Source organism: Papilio polytes, unplaced genomic scaffold (assembly GCF_000836215.1).
Source record: "Papilio polytes unplaced genomic scaffold, Ppol_1.0 DF822067.1, whole genome shotgun sequence".
NCBI lineage: Eukaryota > Metazoa > Arthropoda > Insecta > Lepidoptera > Papilionidae > Papilio > Papilio polytes.
In genome coordinates, this window is record NW_013527137.1 from 8507118 (window position 1) to 8522161 (window position 15044).

The window sequence follows — 15044 nt, forward strand, 5'->3', positions numbered from 1 at the left end:
AAAAAAAAAAAAAAAAAAAAAAAAAAAAAAAAACATACAGACGAATTGAGTACCTCCTTCTTTTGGGAAGTCGGTCAAAAATGTTACAAAGTCACGAGGCTTGGTCGACGTGTTTTCTGGTTTTACTAAATTACACTGTCATATTTATACGCGCACTATACACCTGTACATGCAAAGGTTGAGCGGTTCATTTCAAGACTTGAAGGTCATTTGCCTAATTATAATATTGGAATTCGTTAATAATTTACGAACATATATCATGATGCGACGAGGTGCATAAAATGCATATTCCAGACCAAACAATTGACTATTACAGTCAGATAATGATGGGTCTTCGTATAGATCCAGTTTAATTATTTAAAACTAGCTGTTCCCGTGCTGCTTCATCCGCATGAAATTATTTTATTGCTTACATTTGTTAAATTCTCAATTGCAAATGTCAAAATAACTGTTACCATAATAACCTTGCTTCCTTAATGTTGGCAGCTTGGAGTTTATAGTCCCTTTTCCACATAAAGGCTTTTTTAAAATTTATTTACCCCGTAAGTTTAATAACGTGAAAGTTTATAGCCTAAAGCGTGACGTAAGTGTAGCGCTTTTTATTCAAAAATATGCTTTAAATACTGAAAGAGAGAGAGAAAGAACTGTATGTTTACGCTTTATTTCATTAGTATATTAGATTTCATCATCGTCAGCCTTTGTCTGTCCACGACTAGACATAGGTCTTTCCGAATGCCTTCCACAGAATGCGTTTCTCCATTGAAATTAATCTACAATAATTTATGTTTAAAAAAGTTAGAACCGCTGTCCGCTATAGCTATACGTTTAATTGCCATAAATAAAATACAATCATGAAACTCGATTTAGGTATGAAAATTCACTGTATTCAAAGTTTCCTTGAGTGGTCATCATCAACCTGCTCACGGCGGACATATCCTCGATTAAGTTGTCAGTCTGCAAATTAACATGACTAGGTATGTAAAATGAGATAATGTATTCGTGAAAAAATTACTCATGAAAAGAAAACCGATAATTTACTATTTATTTATGTCGAAATTGTACTGAAATACGAATGACACAAACAAGATACAGAACACAGAGAAGAGACAGAAGTTACGCTTAAAGTTGAAGACAAAGATAAGTTGAAAACAAATATGTGTGACGCTTAAAGTAGTTGTTTTAAAGCAGTATCGGATGTTTATCTAGAATGAAAGTAGTATCCCTCAAACCATTGCATGTAAATAATTGAATCGAAGCATCAAAAAGAAACTCATCATAAATGAGAAACCAATTTAAGTAAAAAAAGAAACAGAAATTATCAATCATTATCGTTAAATCCATTTAAAATGAAGATTAAATGGAAAACAAAAATTAGTTCTTCGTACAGTTTAAAAAAACATTAAAAGATTAAAGATACTGAGGATATTATTAATTTCAAAGGCCTCGTAACATGCGAGCAAAAACTAAAGATGTACGAGAACTAATATTATACGAGTGTCTTCAATTAGAACGATGGCGGTTTGGTGATCTTCTCGTGCCATAAAAATGATACCAGTTAGTATGTTGTGTTTGCTGGAACACGTTAAACCAGTAACATCACAACCAAGAATAGAAACCTATCAAGATGCGAACATTAAACTCGCCATTTTTATTTAAATTTAAGTCACTAAATGTGATATTATTTGTAAGTAATATTGTAATTTTTTAAAGAGTAAAGAAACTTTTAATCATACTGATAATAATATTATAATTGCGAAAGTTTAGATTGATGGATGTTTGTTAGAGTGTGTATCCTAAACAGCTGAACGGATTTCAATGAAATTTGGTATAAACGTACAGCATAGTCTGGAAGAACACGGAAGCTACTCACTTTTTTTTTAATTTCAGGCGAACGGAGTCGCGGGTAAAAGCTAGTAAAGAAATAGAGTACCCAAAATACTCGATCGCACATAATAGGGTTACGAGAGGGCAGAGTGGCGAGGCCCATTAAAAAAAAAAGTCACTTTTAAGACACGAGGAACATTGATTTTGGTTCACATGAAGATAACAAATATTTAATTAATTACTCAGGCCATCTGAGTTTAGGACTGAAGATACTAAAGTTATCAAAAACAATGCTGTTAGAATTATCACCTTGCGGTGGTTTGTAGTAGCGACCTTGTAGTAAGTGAAATTAACTGCAAAGTTACGGATATACAATACGCATAAAAAGCATAATATTTTTGCAAAATAATCGATTTTTGATCACAACTCTAGGCGCGTGGCCTTGTAGGAACAATAAACTTGCCTTCAAAATTAATGACAACTAACAATTTCTCTGCATTGAGATATACCGAACGTCTAAAGATTTATATCCAAAACTAATTAATAAGTGAGTTGAAGACTCTGTACCTGATTTTTAGAAAACGTTACGAGAAGTATAAACAAAGCTAATAGTTAATAAAAAATAGGTTATAAAATTATGAGCGAATTTCGATCAATGCGTTGCCGCTAGTCAAATTTAATGTGCACAAAATTGAAAATATATTTATGCACATTTCGCGACGTACCTTATCTCGAACACTACTTATACACTACCTTATACAAAATTTTGGCAACACTTACTTTCTGTACAACAGGTTTTTTTCCCTTTCACGATAACTTTATATAATCAACTCGATGTACAATGTGGACAGTGAATAATTCTGAATATACATACGATTCGGAACAGACTTTACATTTAGTATAAGTACTGTATGTAACTGTATAAGTATTTTGTGTAATTACCCACCAAATTATAGGAATTCAAAATAAAACAGTCTATGAGGCGCAAATAGTCAAGTGCAATAGAAATGAGAAATTATAACAAGGCGATATTATCAGTTTTAACTTTAAAAGGCAGTAGTTAAAGACTTAAAAACAGACAGGTTTGTTTCATCAATTAAAACACTGAACAATCGATGACATTGCCAGCAGAACTGTGTCAATATAATTTCGACTGTACACATTATGATAATCGCAGTTTAGAACTTGTTTTATTTGATAAAAACCAGGTTACATATTAGTACTTGTGATAACATTGCATCCGCAATAAGCAGCTAACGAATGAGATAAAAAAAATTTAAGCGTAATCGAAAATCAATTTCATTACATTTGGCTGATGGTATCGAGTTAACGATTAACAATAAAAATTAAAATAGTACTTAACGCCCACTTTAATTAAACCCAAACAGTAAATTCCAGGGTAGGTTTAAATTTATCCTGTTTTAAATTAGTAACTATAGTTGTTCGCTGGATTGATGTATACTGGACTTAGGGTCTGTCCCATCACTGGCTTATAGAGGCTCAGATATCTTAAAAATAACGTCATTGTCAGATAAAGTATCAAAATCCGATATTCCCATCACATATTTTTACACGTTGTATTATTATCAGATAATAATTTGATGGGACCAGGCCCTTAGTAATTAAACGTTTGTATTTTTATCTAGTTGTAAAAACTCCGGTCAGTAAACTAATATAATAAACTTAAGTGAATCTTGCATTACCGGAAAGACATTCTATTTGACGTTAGGTAAGTGGTGTTTTTATTACACACTTCGCGACGTACTGGTAACTGGGTAACCCGGATATTTGTCCGGTTGTAAGAAAGAAAAAAAAAACGATTACAGACTGCTCACACTTGTGTAATATTCGCAATCGATTCATACAAGTGATGTTATTTCAAATTTTGATAGAATTCAAATTACTGATAATTAAAACTGACGAAATGACTACGACTGTGACCATATAAGGAGACATAGCACGCAGCGCTAATAATTTTAAGGAGCAATGTGGAATATAAGAGAGCCTAGAAAGCATTAAAAACAGCTTCAAACACTATCAGTCTAGAAGACATTGAACCAACCATATTGATGAATGAAGTGGTTACAGATTATCCTGGCTTTTCATGTTAAGTAAATATTAGATTTTAGTATCATGCTAAAACGCGTAAATACCTTATGTAGCACATCAATTACCTTACAATTCTAAAATATTAATTAAAAATTCTTAATAGATAATACATTTGTTACTCATTATATAATGAAATATAATTAGAACTCTGGTTAGCGTTTCACTAAACATTTATTGGTCGACAAATTCCATTCAGTCTTCATAAGACCGTGACTGATTCAGGATTCGTCTTTCATAAAATAATAGCGGAAGCACCTTGGTGTTTGCGGAATTACTTTGTATGATTATTATTAATCGAGATAAATTGATTGTTGTGATAAGAATAGAGACAAGTATCATTGATTTACCAAAACATCAGATAGATAGTCAACAGTAAAATAAATTTTAATCTATCCTTTTAATGTAATAAAGCGTAAACACCCACTACATTGTGGCGTAGGATGTCAGCAATCATGGCATATTTTTGAGTAATTCTTTCTTTAGTAAAAAGCCCTACACTTACGAAACGCTTTAGGTTATATATTTACGCTATTAAACTTAGAGGAAAAATAAATTTGAAAAAACCTTCATGTGGGAAAGGGACCATTAACTAAGGAACTTAAGGAACATTATGGTAACGGTAATTTTGACATTTTCAATTGAGAATTAGACAAATGTAAACAATAAAAGAAAGTTTTTTTTAATTCGATGCGGATGAAGTCGCACGGGAACAGCTAGTCATAATAATAAACTTCAAATGTGTCTAGGAGATTGATGGATTGCGTAAACGGAAACTGGCTTAATAATGGATGACGACTAAAATTATTAATGATAGATCAATCTGGAGGAAAACCTGCGCCGTTCCACGTAGAGTGGGTTAAGGACAGGGGGATATTGAATAAATTAATGTCAAGGCCGAGCATGTGTAGATATTTAACGTTAAGCGTGTCCTCTGAACACAGTACGTGAAGACCTCTTGATGATCGGGTTAATTGATTCTTATAGCACTGCAATAAAGTCCGTAGACGGAAATCAATCGTCTATTGTTAACCATGTATTGAAATTGGTTTGAAGAACCTCATTATCATGATCATTTAAGCTTAGTATATGCCACGAAACTCTATAATGTGTATTAAATTAACAAAACAGATATTTTAGCGACAAATTGTCGCCTGCAAATTTCGTTAGCAAATTAGAACCACCCGTTACTTCATTTTGATTGCGCGCAATTAAAAAAAGTAGGCTATAATATGCCTGTCCATGTCAGCTATCCTACAGTGAGAGTCCAGTCAAAATCGTCCCAGCCGTTTGGGAGATTGCCCGGAACAAACGCGACTTGCGGACAGACAGACAAAAAATTTTCGTTATCAGCAACGTAAATACATTATCTTCCCGAAATCTGGATTTTTTCTTTTCATATTACAAACAGACACTCTAATTTTATTATATGTATAGATAACAAATCAAGTGCTGTGAGTTGTAATAAAAGGCGTGGGAATAATATGGAAGACACTAGAATGTAGTATAGATGTTTATGTTTGAAGAGGAAACGGCAAAGGAAGGTCCATTTTTTATTTAACCTTTGTGATAGTGGGAACTTTTAAATACTATCCACGAGTAAAATCAGCCATTAAAATAAATAATATGAATTGAAATCGAAACTACGATAAATTGAACCAAGAAGTAAGCTAACATCTTTTTAACTAAATGCATCTAACGAATAAAATTTTAAAAATATATATTATATTTATAGCTTTCGCCCGCGACTTCGTCCGCGTGGTATTAAAAAAATAAAAGAAAGTAGTCCATGTATTCTTCCAGTCTATGCTCTAAATCTATGACAAATTTCATCCAGATCCGTTTAGCCGTTTGGGCCACACACTCTAAGAAACATCTATCCATCCATCTATCTAAACCTTCGCATTTATAATATCAGTATGATTGACGTCATAAATTCACAGATCTGCAGATAGTGTTACGTGTTAAAATTACTTTAGATATCTCATTATGCTTAAACTAATTTAATAGATAATAACGATTATAAAAAATCCTTTAATATTTAAAAGCAGATTCACATTGCTTAGTGACATATCGTTGACAATTCGCCATTTTGATTAAGACCGTCTCCGGCACGAGGCTGGCGTAATAAGCTCAACTTTGGACTGAAAATGAGACTTATTTCGTTAGTATTAAAAGATGTTTTCGTTTAACGCTAATGATTCATTTAGGTTGGCAAATGAACACGCAACTTTCACAACGCACGTTGCGTAAACATGGTTTATGCAAAACTAGTTGGGAGCGGCGGCTTCGGCTGTCACACTTGATCACCGAGGAATGATAGTGGCACCATAACAATGATACGCATGAGGAGTAAAAGCAGGGTAATTTGCATGAACTCGTTCTTAATTATTATTTAGTTACTTTGATGGAGCTTACGTCAAAAGTGTAGTATGTAAGTGTAAATTATCCGCTTTCTACAAAAGCATATAGTACAGATCGAATCAGGCTACGAATAACATACCATACTTTCCTATGTTCTAATCTTTTTTATACTTTTAACAAATAGTTAATAAAGGGTTAACAAATAGTACCTGCATTGTAAATTAGTTTTGTAATCGATTAAACGAGTTAATTTTTTTTAATGATGCGTTCCATACCTATACTTAATAAAATTGGAGTGTCTGTTTCCAAGATCAAAAGAAAAATTCCTGTTCTTGGGAAGATGATGTGCTGATAACGAAAAACGCATTTAAAAAGTTTTTATCTGTCTGTTTGTCTGATGCTTTAGTATAAATAATACACATACAAACGTATTGGTAAAACTCCTAGTAACTGGTAATGTATGAATCAATACACACACATAAATATAGACAGGCTTCAATAAACTGGTTTTCCTTTAACGTCTCATTGCATTCGTACTTGCAAAATAAGGGCATGGACTACTGACCTTCAATCAACAACCGCCGTAATAACACACCCAGCACTACCTAGGCCCTTAGAGCTAGGTCATTTTTTATTAAAAATAAATAAACATACCATGCGTGAGGCAACAGATCCTACTAATATTATATTTGTGAAAGTTTAGATGGATGGATGTTTGTTAGAGTTTGTAGCCTAAACGGCTGAACGGATTTTGGTGTAGATATAGAAGGTAGTCCGGAAGAAGACATAGGCTATTCCCTTTTGTTTTTTTTTTCCAAATCCACGCGGACGGGGTCGCGGGCGAAAGCTAGTTAATAACTAGCTTACGCCTGCGAGGTATTAAAAAAGTGAGTATCCTATGTGTTCTTCCAGACAATCATCTACATCTACACCAAATTTCATCGTAATCCATTCAGCCGTTTAAGCCATCCATCTAAACTTACGCATTTATAATATCTGTATGAAGTATGCTTTACAACATCAAAATCGTTGCATTTTTTGGTTTAGAAAATAATTAGTTCCACCGTCAATATTCAGAATTTAAGGTCATAACTTTTTTTTGTTCAAGGTCAAATAAAATGCTTTACAGGTTTTTTGCTTTAAGCGATTATAAAACATAGCATACAATATACAGTTATTGATGGACAAAAACTAATACTATCACAAAAACTATAGGTACAAATATTTTAAAACGAAATTGGCTGTTGAATTTCTGGTGCGACTGGTAATTTAATATTTCAATATACTTTATTCAAATTAATGAAATAAAGACGTTTTACATTTATCGAGGCCAAAGTTGAAATGCTAAAATAAACTAAAACGCATATGCATATTTCGCAAATGACAAATGCTATTAACAATTCAAGCAACATTAATAATGCGAGGTTTCTTTTGTCAGAAGGTTGACTAAACAAGGGTTAAATGTCCTCAGAAGACAAATTCCGTTAACCGCAGACAATTTCGGAAACAATTTATTAACTTTTAACCCCGACAAAACACAAAGAAAACCTTAAAAATTTGCAAACAAAGCCAGGCCAATGAACTTTGTTTAGCAGTATTAACAGCCACCATCTACTCTCAAGCCATTTTATTTTTATTTTTTTAAACGAAGGGGGGCAAACGAGCAGCGGGAAAACCGAGATGATCGATGAACATCCGTAATGCCAGAGGAACTACAGAAACGTTGCCAGCCCATATTTATGCTAAAAAAAATTTTAATCCATAAAATGTAACCGACAATCCTACATTAAAATACAATTTAACACATATCGTTTGTTACTATGCGATTCTATCATAGTTTAGTTTTAAAACTCTATAATTTCCATAAATTAACGAACTTGGGATACTCTGGAGTGAATTCTTTATTAAGAAAAAGATAGACGATTTGGCAATGCGGATCTAATGATGCGCTTGCTGATTGGTTACTGGTTATGTCGACCTTAAAGGTTGCCTCAATAGAAGTCCTTGTTCTACATAGAATAGTATCACTACTAGAATGATAGCCAATCAATCATCAATAAGTTTAAATTAATTTCACACAAAATGTTGAACTAATACTTAGGATTTGCGCTCCAATAATCGTAGTGTAACGTCATCTTGAAGCATTGCAGAAATTGCATTGAAGAAGCTCATGCGTACTTGAACATTATTACAAAACATTGGGAAGCTCGGATCCTGTAGCGGAAGATATTGTGCATACTTCGACGGTAATTATTGGCCCATTGTCGGTTACAATGCGGTTACGACAACGAGTCCTTTGTCCAAGGCGAGCATATTGCGCAAGAATCCATCATACCCTTTCTTGTTTACTGTGTTCTTTTATAATAAAATTAATCGATGGTAGAAGCGATGTTCAATTTACTTTTTTTTATCGCTGTTAGTCGTTTTTTACAGCGTCTTTTAAATTATTTGACCCCAGCCAATGTCCTTTCCTTTTTTTATTCGTTAATGTTTTTTATTTATATTTGATCATTTCGTCTCTTTTTAAACCATCGTAGTTGTGACACCATTTGTATGGGTTTAAAACTGCATAACATTTTGCAAACCGCAAAGTCTTGTGTAACTTTTTCAATTTGCATATGAGATTTTAGAGACTGTAATTTTATGTAGTGCTAGGTTTCCCATGAATGTGAGAACTGCACTTAGGTGCGATGTTTGACATGCCTTTGTGTACTAAAGCTGTTACGGATGCACTAATATTTAAACATATATTAAAATTTTAAAGAGAAGAGATTTGTATTTTGTATGTATTGACATAACTCGAAAACTACTAGGCCGATTTAAAAAAATCTTTTACGATTAAACAGGTACGTTACCAATCAATTACATAAATAAGTAGTCCGAATAGCTAGTCTAAAATTAGAACGAAAACAGTTTTTCATAATTTGATATTTGAAAAATAAAACGCATTTTATCCAAGTGTAAAATTGAATATCTTTAATAATATATTTTTAACACTCGATGTAATATCCGCTAAAATACCAGTTGAAAAACAACCAAACTGGTTGATTACGACCTCGACTGAGAAATACACCTTATTGATTTTTAATTTCATTAGTATGCCAACGCGATCTGTTTTTTATTAGTTGATTCTAAATGCTAAACTTATACATTTTACAACGAAACATTTAGCTATGTATGTACATGTAATGCTGTGTAATAGAGGGGAACAACAAAATGAACCCTTTAATTTTTTCCTCTCGTAACTATATTAAAAACGAGAAGGTTTTTTTACAATATTTGTAAATCATTATTACATTAACTATTGGTTTTGTATTAACTAGTTTTTTGCACTTGAATGTATCAATTGACTACCAAATTTTTTCATAAAACCGATAAACACTTGTACTAAAATAATTTTGGTTATGAGCATCTCGAATTATTATTTATGCCATGTACTACTAGCGACGTTTGTTATACGCTTTTAATCGTGTTTTTAATACTTGTGTACATTTTTACAAATTCACGGGATTCAAGACCTACTGTGTTATATACACACGAGTGTTTATCGTTTACACATTACCGTAAGATCCTGCTGTAAAAAAAACCGGCTAAAAGATGTTTTGCATAATTTATTACTTCGTGACGTCGATGCCTTTCCATTGAAAGGAGACGAATATAAATAATGACAATATCTTACGGGCCTGTTTTACGTTGGGTTTCCACTGTTTAACAACATGTGTTAACATTTTTTCCCATTCTCTTTGAAAACTAACACTTGTATGGAACAGAGTTGGTCAATAGTCAATAATGTTAGGGAAGCGGAATTTCACGGTTAGTATGTACAGCTTGTGTATATTACGGCGCGGAAAAATTTGTTAATTTAAAATTGACAATAAATATGTACATTGAAAAATATGTTTGTAATATTAGATAAGTAGCTTTCGACCGCGATTTCGTCCGCGTGGTATTAAAAAAACAAGTAGCCTATGTGTTCTCCCAGACTATCGTCTATATCTCTGTCAAATTTCGTCGAGATTCGTTCAGCAGTTTTGGCTACAAACTCTAACATCCATCCATCCATCCATCCATCTAAACTTTCGTATTTATATTAGTAAGATATACATTTTTCAACTGTTTGCTACTTTACATCACTATTTCTATTACTGACATCTTCTTACTAGTTATAATAAAATAAGATATTTACTTATATAGTAACTTAAAGTTCTTAACTTGGTGTACTCTCTACAACAATATGCCCATTCAAATTCGCTAGTAGAACAGTGACGGATGATAACGTCCGTCGCATTACGAAGTAGTCACAATGTTTAACAGGCATATCATGACAGAACTGTCTTTGTTATAGGATTCCGTACATTAATATTGTCAGAATAACACCGCAGTTAACGTCTAAACTCAGTACGAAGACATGAGATATGAGGAGATGCTAACTATATTGTCGTTATTAAATAATAAAAAAAACGTTTTAATCACAGTGCATATATTATTAATTCCCCTATACTAGTTAAAATTATAAAGAGAAAAGTTTTTTTTGGACTTTGGTATGTATTGAACTCCAAAACTTCTGGGCCGATTTTAAAAATTCTTTCACAGTTAGTTTAGAGTTCTAACATAGGCTATATTTTTTTATTATTTTATAATTTCATGGGGACGAAGTCCCAAGCAACGCCTAGTCAGTAAATAAAATGATTAGAATAAATTATGAATATTTATGGATAACAAATACCGTTATATCTTTTTATCTCTCGATACAATACAAAAACTATCACATTTTAATGAATGAGTTAAAAGTTACACTATTTAGATAATAACATCTTATCTTGGTGTCTAAAATGTGTATAAGTTTTAAAAAGAACTCTAAAAAAAGTAGAGCAACCTCTCGAATACGTATGAATTTAGAACGCGCGCTACTCAAGCGAAACGAATCCGCGCGTCCATGGCAGCCGTCGTGGGCTACTTCATTCAATTTCGAACACAATATTCATACTTAGCAATAAAACAACGATTTACATGATCATTATAAATTAAATTACCTATTTATTGTCATTTGCTTATTAATATTGGAAGTAACACTGACAAAAATTAATCTTTTAACAATTTTTTTCTATTTTAGAAATCACGTTCTCTAAATAACACTCTCTGTTAATACATTGAATCAAAATATTTTTTTTTCATAAGTATGACAACTGTTTAAAACAGACTGTTTTAGTAAGATTTATTAAGATTAAAATAAGATATGCCATCATTTTAATATCCAGAAATATTTTGAAACATTTTGTAAACAGCATCAACATCTCCCCTGCCTTATCAAACTCCCGTAGTGTCGGCGCACCGAGTTTTCGTCCTCCAAATAACTATCATCCGTCATGTCAGTCATCACTCCCTTCTTGATCGTCTTCTTTCACGCAACCCATCCATCTTTTTCTAGGGCTATCTCTACCGGTGTACCTCTCCACATTCATAACTGACGTCCTTTTTGCTACATTCGATTCATCCCGTCTCATAACGTGCCTATACCACGCTAACTTTTTACTCTTTATTTTCTCAACCACTGGGGCTACTCTCAAACTTCCTCTAATAAACACTAGTTAATTCATAATTAGCAGATGTGATTTATGATATTCACTTAATAAATAATTCTTAGTCGCTTAAATCAGTGCTATTACGAAATGATTGTAGCAACGTGTGCGAATTCTGTTGCTTAATCCATTGTCAGCTGCATTGTTATTTTTATCTATTCCCACATAACTATCGCTTTTGTGGTAGACGGTGAATGTTGTGGTATACAGAGTGTTTCTAATTACTCTGCGGTTGTGATCGGAAGCCTTTGTAACTGTGAATACACAACTGAACGGCACGTGATTCATTATTTAATAACATTTTAAATTATCATTTTAGAAAACTTTAATTTAGAAGATTATGGTGGTACAATCAATATTTTAATAAACTTTGAAGAATTACGGGAACAATGAGCATAACAGGTGTTATGGAATAAGGTCGAATGTAGATAAGCTAAACACGGACCCCAAGAATATAAAGAGATTTATTCGAAGTCACCGAGTGCCGTACCATACCTAGCAGAAATCTTAAAAAACTGCACTTTAGCTTTTACAAACATCCTGTATAGTGTTACACGGCCTTCCTCAACAACAAACCTGACTCACAACACCTTAAGCTCTTTTGTTTCAAACGATATGATTCATTATGATAAATCCAATCACTGCAATTGACTTATATGTTTTGCAGAACTGATGATTTTAGGACCTTATGATCTTACGAGACATAAATAATAAACACAGAGAATGGCCTTTGTTCTAAAGAATATATGATATGGATGACATTCTATGTTTATGTTCCATATATCTACTCATAATTGTCGATAATCCCAACCTGAAGTTAATGCAATTTACGAAGATCGCAAATATGGAATAGTATTGATGTAGGAGCGAATATTTGCAATTTCTATTAATGTAATTAAGTTTGAATTCAAACTTCTTAATATTAGTTATAAATTTAAAAGTTTAGATGGATGGATGGATGTTTGATATACTATGTAGTATAAACTACTGAACGAATCTCGATAAAATTTAGCGTAGGTGTAAAGGATAGTCTGGAAGTCTGGAACACACAGGATACTAGTTTCGTTTTTTTAATCCACGAGAACGGATTCACGGGCGAAATTTATTAAAGAAATAGAGTCAGGTTTAGTATCGCTATATTGAATACTTATAAAGATCAACACAAATTCAATTAGTAACACATCGGCGCCGTGGCTTAGTTGGTTAAAGCGCCTGTCTAGTAAACAGGAGATCACGAGTTCGAATCTCGTCGGGGCCTGAAGTGTATAATTTTTTTTGACACAATATTCTTAGTTTTACCACTTCTTAACAACATAACCACATTAGCAATTAGCATTACTAGATTCTTCCACAAGCTACAGATAGCAAGTAAATATAAAATACAAAGATCATATAACGTTCAAAGACTTCACATTAAGACAAAACAGTGGCAACTATTGTATGTTAATGTTGGTCGATGATAGTCTCATCATAACTTGGCAAGAAAAATAACTGCTACCAAATGCTTTTTGTGCTCATGACAAGTCTTTGTTGTGCGACTTGTCGAGGTCGACAGCTTGCCTTCGTGAGATAAACTACATTGATACGATAGCTACAAAAATATAAATATAAAATTATAACAAGCTACACATTTAACTAAAAGGTGATTCCAGCTTATTTCTAAATAACTAAAATAAAACAAGCTATTCTACTGTAGGTTCCGATCACTGTAACATTCGGACACTATCCCATTATCCTCCTTAGTGATCGACTTTTTTAAGAGCTGCATTTTCCTTGCTTTTGATACTAGTTGTCTGGTAAAGTACTAGTCCCTAAAAGGTAAACAAAGCAACAGATATCGAATAAAACATTTTATTGTTAATAATTGTCTTATTAAAGTTTCTACATGTTAAAAACGGGATAACATTATACAATCAAGTTACGTTATCTTTGAATTTGCGACGGAATTAACGTTAAATTTAGCGTAAACATTGCGGCAATACTATTCCTATTGAAAACAATATAACGAGGGTAATTTCATTGTTGTGCGAGAAGTTGACAAATTTATACTTATACTGCATTGAAATATGCTAATATAATAGCTTAGTATACTGATAATATAACTTTAAGCTAACATATTTGTAATGGTCAGGGAAATTTATTTCCTACCCATGATGAAATGTCATTGACCCAAACACTGCAATTACATAGATAATAACTTATTATACATGTTACTTGCTAAATTATATATAACTTTCTTATCTTATCACTCTATCAATACAAAAATATTAATCACAACATTACAAAGGTACGTAAGACTAAATAAAAACACTGACATTTACATAGTGAGGTCATTAACATAAATACAGGGTTGAATTTTAAGTTGAAATCAGGAAATCATTATTAATGATAATTAACAATTAACCGTATAGTTTACATAAATGATCGTGACCTTTATAATATAATCAACAAATCCGACCCTGTCAACAAACAGTTCACATCCTGAACTTAATTTCTCAACATACTTTAAATCGCTTCCTTATACAAAAATTACAATTTTACCAATGGGATTTTATTGAACACTAATACTGTTAAAAAATGATCTAAAATCAGTTAACACGATAAGTCCCGTTTGACAAAGGGAGAGTTAACAAGATAAAAAATATACAAAAAGTCAACACAGCTCAGGCCCCGACGAGATTCGAACTCGTGATCTCCTGTTTACTAGACAGGCGCTTTAACCAACTAAGCCACGGCGCCGATGCACGATATGACGAAATATACATTTAATAAACACTCGCAGTGTAATTGATTATTTTCTATAACCGTAGCGTCTGGATAAATGAAAACAATTAAAGAAAGAGTGAAGAGAAATCCGATCAGTCTATTTCAAACAATCAGTGAAACCGGTCCGCAGATCGCGTAATGGAAAGTGCTCACACTAGACTTGGAAAATTTTAAAACGACATATGTATGCACTTTATAAAGGTTATGATAACATTTTCCTTCTTCTGGTGTCATTATTTCAAGGTTATCTATATTAATATTATTAAGGAAAAAAATGTTTAAAAAGCCTCGTTGTCAGTGAGTAACATGGGCTATATTTTTTAATTTCACGCGGGCAAAGTCGCGAGCAACAGCTAGTTCAAAATATATACAGAAAGGAATTTATTGATCAGACAGATGTTAATC

General features: G+C 32.6%; 2 non-coding genes across 2 annotated transcripts; one reads left to right on the forward strand and one right to left on the reverse strand.

Annotated features, from left to right (window-relative positions):
• The first annotated feature begins 13057 nt into the window (after positions 1-13057).
• On the forward strand, positions 13058-13131 carry Trnat-agu. Its single transcript has one exon. It is a non-coding gene; the product is annotated as a tRNA-Thr (tRNA).
• Positions 13132-14538: 1407 nt separating this feature from the next.
• Trnat-agu lies at positions 14539-14612 on the reverse strand. The gene has a single exon. It is a non-coding gene; the product is annotated as a tRNA-Thr (tRNA).
• Positions 14613-15044: the final 432 nt, after the last annotated feature.